The sequence below is a fragment of the Conger conger genome, chromosome 4 (genome assembly GCF_963514075.1).
Source record: "Conger conger chromosome 4, fConCon1.1, whole genome shotgun sequence".
Classification (NCBI taxonomy): domain Eukaryota; kingdom Metazoa; phylum Chordata; class Actinopteri; order Anguilliformes; family Congridae; genus Conger; species Conger conger.
The window spans coordinates 9551216-9557215 of NC_083763.1; the positions used below are offsets into that span (position 1 = coordinate 9551216).

The following is a 6000-nucleotide window of genomic DNA, read 5'->3' on the forward strand; positions in this document are numbered from 1 at the left end:
GCTAAATAAATGGCAGGTAGTGTGCCAGCAAAGATCTTAAACATTACTTTTTGTTTGTATTAATTGTGAGTTTTTATTTAAGTCAAACGCACACGAACTCCTGTGGTCCAGCATCAATAAGCATCCTTGCAGTGAGCACATCTGATGAAATACCGGCACAAAACAATGGTGCATAGACTACAAGAACATTATCAAATGATCACAATCGGAAATCAAACAACACAGAGAATAAAAAGGATACTCGATTCTAAATCTTTGAAGCATATCTCTATTTTTGTTAATATATGTAGTACGCTCCTTTGGCTTAATAGCGATTAAACCCATACTTTAAAATACGATGCCTTTAAATCCAAACCATAACGTGTTAAACATATTATTCCCAATTTTTTCTTACCTTTGGGGCTGAGGTAGCTTAAGCCTCGTCGACGTCAGCGAAAGTCTTGAGGAATTTTGACCAGTCTTGCCTAGTAAACGGTTGTTCTTGTTTAGCGCAGGTGTACCGTTACTGCTCGCAGATAATCAGAATCTGAACCATTTAGGGATGAGTTGATTGTGAGACAGCAGTTTCTTACGCAATAAAAAAAAACGAATCAGTTTCAGAGTAAAAAAAAAAAAAAAAGACGTGACATGTATTAGAGCATCAAATGCATTCAAAAATGTGAAATCTCCCTTGGCAGGAGAGAGGTACGAATCTAGGGTTCTTCTCATGCAACGGGCAGAGAGCGAAGAAGCGAGAACAGCGACGTTCACGTCCCTTGCAGCAAAGCGCTAGTGAACAAAAGAGCGCCGACAAGCAGGCTGCTCTCGCGCTCTGCAGAATCCTCTATTCGAATCAGAGGAGACCAAAGAGGAATGGAAAATGGGGATAGGGTAGGCTAGATGCAAATAAGGAGGGGGAGCCGTGATCACAAAAAAGCGAGTCTTTCTCTCTCTCCACGCTAATCCAGCGTTGCAATCGATTCGATTAATTTGGGTATTTAAATGGGGTTTAACATTGCGATCAGGCAGCTCTATGCATAATTCAGTACAACCTGACTTTATGCTCTGTCTGCACAAAAAAAGTTTTTTGATGCGTGAACTACCGAAGCTTGTGTTGGTGAGTATATCGTAGAAAGAAATCCATATCAAGTTTAACTGCTCCTTTTTCACGATACAGCACACAGCTGCATAGTTCTATAGGCTTGTCTTTGGCTCGACATGGTGCATTGACTTGAATAACACTTACAGTGGAAATAATCGATGCAGTGTCCGTTCAATAGGCCTACCACTAAAAATAATTCGTTATCTGAGGGTACATAGGTTACATGCCGAGTGATACAAAATACGTACTCCCTAGAGAATATTAAAAATGAGAATAAAAATGAAACGCACCACCGATAGATTTGTTGACAAATCAGAAAATATTAAACCAATTATAATCAAGTTGAAAATATTTACAGTCGGCCTACTTCGTCTATTTAAACAAAGACATAGGAATTAATTTCATTGGTTCTGAGCCAGATTAATGACGTGACTTCCAACCCGACTGCGTCTGGTCCAGTTGCGGTTAAAAAATCATTAGAATTGATCCTTCATAAAAGACAGTTCCAAAGAGCCTCGCGGCCCATATCACTTTGCTGCACCAAGAATAATTATCCCCCTCGAGACGTCGAGTTCGTGTGTTGACGGGGATTATTGTGGCCTACTAATTAGCATTCCACCGCATCTTTTCATGTTTTCTTATTTGGATCAATTTAAACGTCGCTTTAAAATATCTAATTGCTCGTTTCTGACCTCATCGGCGAATTCCTGTGATTAAAATTGTGCCACGCTTTAAACAGGTTGAAATGAAATGGCGACTAGGCTACCGATAATTCAGAAAAGACTCTCAAACAGAGCACCATAATTGTATTCGGCTCCGAGCAATAGTGAAAGAAAAACACGTCGTCCACGGTGCTAGGCCTCTTATTGCCTTTCGGGTGCACCGTTAACGTCACCTTGGGGTACTACAGAAGAAGAAAAATAATTATACTTTGAGCCATGGCAGTAATGGAACAGCCCTGCTCTTGCGCTGCACCGAATGTATTGCCTTTTTATTTACACTTTCCTGCACCGCAATACAATCTAGCGGACCTCTGGTGTAGTACGGAGCCAGTGCATTGCGGGTGAGATGGGCCGAAGTTTTGTTTTATTTACAACATACAACAATAAGGTACAAAAATAATTCGCGGGACAGAACATCCCATTATACGCAACTGAGCATATTTAGAATGACCTCTCTAATGCCAATACGAATGGGCAGTATTAAAAAGCATATAGCCTACAGTACAGTGCAAGTGTTTGGACAGTGGTACTGTGGTAGAATAACTACCCCAGACAGGGCCTGATGTCCTGGGGGCTTCTCTACACACTTGCTGAAGACTTCTTTTTAAAATAGACACAACTGGAACAGAGTCTGACGCAATTGGGTTTATTGTGGATGACTTGAGAGTAGCATACAAGAACCCGAGCTGGTCTGTGCAGAACAATTACATACGAACAGCTTCTCATTCATTCCCAAGACGGTCAGACAGACTGACCGACAAGACAGACAGACTGGACAGCTACGATGGACTGAGATCTTCCCCAAACAAACCCCTTTTTTAATCCTGTTTCTCCAGCAGTGTAGGTGTTCACCCCCTCAGCCTCTGTTGTCAGTCGTGCATTACGTAACCTATGTATTACACATAGCGGTCACTGGTGATAAATCTGCCAGACAACTACAATCCAGTAGTATGAGTGATTATATCTTGGGCTTTGAATTTGGTTGGACCTCAGTGATTTACAAAGTGACAGTGTTCTTATCATGATGAGACTAACCTCATCTTTTTACCTTACCCCCACACCTAGCTTTCTTTACACGGGAATGTACAGAATTTTAAGTATGTATAAAACTGTGTTATTGATACATTGAGGCATTGTGCAAAACTGCTGCACTAAGACAGGTTTCTGCTGGGGAGGGGTAGACGTCTGTGAGTCTTCCCCTTTCAGAATGCAGCGTGTGTCCAAACATTTGATAACGGGAAGCTTGAGTTTCCAGCTCTGAAGTACGATTGGGCGAGTATCGCTGACTGAGAAAGAAAGATATTGAAATGGGGGAATAGCATGGGTACAGGAAAGATATACCTTACAAGGCAGAAAGATAAGATGTGACATTAAGCCCCGGCGTCTTGTTGGCTCTTGGTCAATTGCGAAACTAGTAACGCTTAACATATTAAAATAATCTGTCACGTATTAGGCTAAGCAAAATGGTATGAAGAGGAACAGTTTTCTTGACACCCTCTGCTAAAGTAGGAATAAAGGATATTTCCCACAACAACTTCCACAGTACGGTTTGTGTTCTTCTGGCTCTGCACTCCAGCACATTGGATTTGCCATGAAACAATAAAGACGAGGTCAGAGCGCAGACTGTCACCTTTAATTTCAGGGTATTAAAGGTTATATTGGGCGATCCGTGTAGGAATTACATCCCTTTCTCTCTTGTGGGGGGTCATAAGTAATCGGACACTTGGCCTCTCAGCGGTTTCTGAGTAGTCAGGTGCCTTCAGTCGCTTCCGCGGTGCAGGTATGGAATCGCCTCCTAGCGGTGCGCGTTTAGCCCGGTTCCCGTTGCGGAAACGGGCCCAGCCGTGAGCGAACCTGCGTTTGAACACAGGTCAGCAGAAAACGCGCAGGCATCTGTCTTCATTTGCCCCGCAACGGGAAGTTTCCCCGGCCCTTTTCCACGACCGCCCTGGCCCGGGCGTGATGGATGCCGGCGTACGGGACGCCGCGGTGCCTGAGCAGGCCACGCCGCCCTCTCCCAACCCGCCGCGGCCGAGAGGAGATCGCTCTACGCCAGCAACTGGGTCAAGGAAGCGCTTCAGAAAACCTCAGCAAAAACACTCGGGTGAATGCGTTAACTGCGAGGGGTGACGTGGCCGCAGAATACGCGTTCGGCGCTAAGTAAGAGAGCTACCGCACACAAAAAACATTTAAAATATATTTTACAAGTAGGAAGACGAGATGGTGCTGTCTGAACCGCCTGTAGGAGTTTGGTGACTCAAAACAAGAGCGAACAGAAGTTGACGATTTTATCCATTAGTCAACGTACAGTTGTTTAGACTAAGCAGGGGCCAATCCCCCCTTAAGCAATGTGGGGCTAACAGCGGGACTGACCTGATTGTGGCAGCACTGGGACTTGAACCACCAACCTTCCAGGGTCCAGTCAAGCTCCTTAGCCAGCTATAGGCCACCCCATGCTAGTGAGCAGTGAACCAGCAGAAGAACCGTAGCATGGAAAAAGCTATTTGCATTCTGTGGATACAGTACAATTAAAAACGTAAAATTGTGCCGCCCATGAACGGTGTTGGCGCCACGTGACCGCAGAGAGGACTCGTGCCAGCAGTCAGCCCTGGCTACTGTCTGATACGAATGGAGCGTCAGACACCATGGCACGACTGTTTTACACCGCTGACAAGCAGAGAGATATGTAATACTGTAGGACAGGGATGTCAGGCTTGTTTTCAGCACCTAAATCCATTTCTGATTGAAAGGAAACCTCGGATACCTGCAGACACCTGGGCCCGCCAGGATTCGAGCTTGACATCGCTACTTCCGCGGCTTAAGGAACAAGCCAGACGGGATTCAGTCGCCGAAAACCGACATGCATCTTTTAAGGAGAGGCAACATTCTGCAGAATTTCAATGCCGTCCAACAGAGAGAGGAAAAAATTTGAACAATCATCAAACCACAACTATTTCGTAACAACTTTCTGTGGCAGATCATTGGATGCACCCTTTGAGAGAGTAGCGAAGTTAGCTAGAAAATATACTTTACTGAACCCCGTGGGGTTATGTGTCCTCTGCATTTGATCCATCTTGGTTGCTTAGCAGCAGTGGGCAGCCGCAGGCAGTGCAGTGCAGAGGGAGCAATGTGGGGTTGAGGGCCTTGCTCAAGGGCCCAACAGCTGTGTGGATCTTCTTGGGCCTACACTGGGGCTTGAACCACCAACCTTCCGGGTTCCTGTGATGTATCTTAACCATGAAGCTAAAGGCTACCTCCACTCGTGGCTCCTCTTCATCCCAGTGGGGACACAAGGCTGCCATCGTTCAGCACCACAGCCAGGGGGTGTTGGGGTCAGCTAGTCCATTCCGGACAAAAAGCTTGGACTTTCATGAAGCATTTTCAAGTTAAAGGCCATCTGGCTTGCAGACACCGTCACGGCACCAAAGACCCCCCTTTGTTTTGGCTAGCCCCGGCACACAAACCCACTCCCCACTGCCTTTGAACCGCCCCGAAAAAAAACTCCGCCGCCCTCAATCCGGGGATTATCAGATCACTTCACAGGCGACAACTTCAAACGGCGAGTCAGCGCCGCGCAGGCCGGGTGCGAGGGAACCACAGACGGCGGAGTTGCGCGCGTAGATCACACGTGCTCCCCCCGTCTTCGGCGCTAACGTGCTAACGTGCTGTCGCGCTATCGAGCGCCGTGTTTTGCGGCGTTAATTTACAGCGCACTTAACATGCCGACGCGGTGGGACGGGCCCAGCCAGTGCTGCCACATTAAGCGTGTGGGTCAGGGCGCTGGAACACAATAAGCGCTCATAAGCATTTCCATTTGCTGCAGAGCTTTCAGCCCGGGGGCCACCGGAGCAGCGCCCTGCATCCGTAATCAGCAGGTAATGTTAATTAATGATAGCTTAATTAAACAGGAATCAAGCTGCAGGCTTCAACCGGGGACGACTTTATATCCCTGGCAGGAAATACAACCGCCGAGAAATTACGGCAACACTGCAGCACTTTCCAAAAATATGGTTTCTGAAGAAATTATAGCGTTGACCCCGTTTTACACATTTTTTTACAGTAAAAAACATTTTTAGATATGAAAAAAATGTATAGTTATACTTCAAGAGCACCGGTAAGTATGCGTTCTTGTAAAGGGTGGAAATAAACACACAGGTCACACAGGTACAGCATGGATACGTAGTTATAAGTAAAGAA

The 6000-nt window shown here is 46.0% G+C and overlaps 1 protein-coding gene across 1 annotated transcript in view; it reads right to left on the minus strand.

Annotated features, from left to right (window-relative positions):
* Window positions 1-771, minus strand: part of ncanb (neurocan b) — a 131912-nt gene extending 131141 nt beyond the window's left edge. Inside the window, exon 1 of the mRNA XM_061237793.1 lies at window positions 395-771. The gene's annotated coding sequence lies outside the window, so the exon portion shown is untranslated. The remainder of the gene's footprint in view (window positions 1-394) is intronic.
* Window positions 772-6000: the final 5229 nt, after the last annotated feature.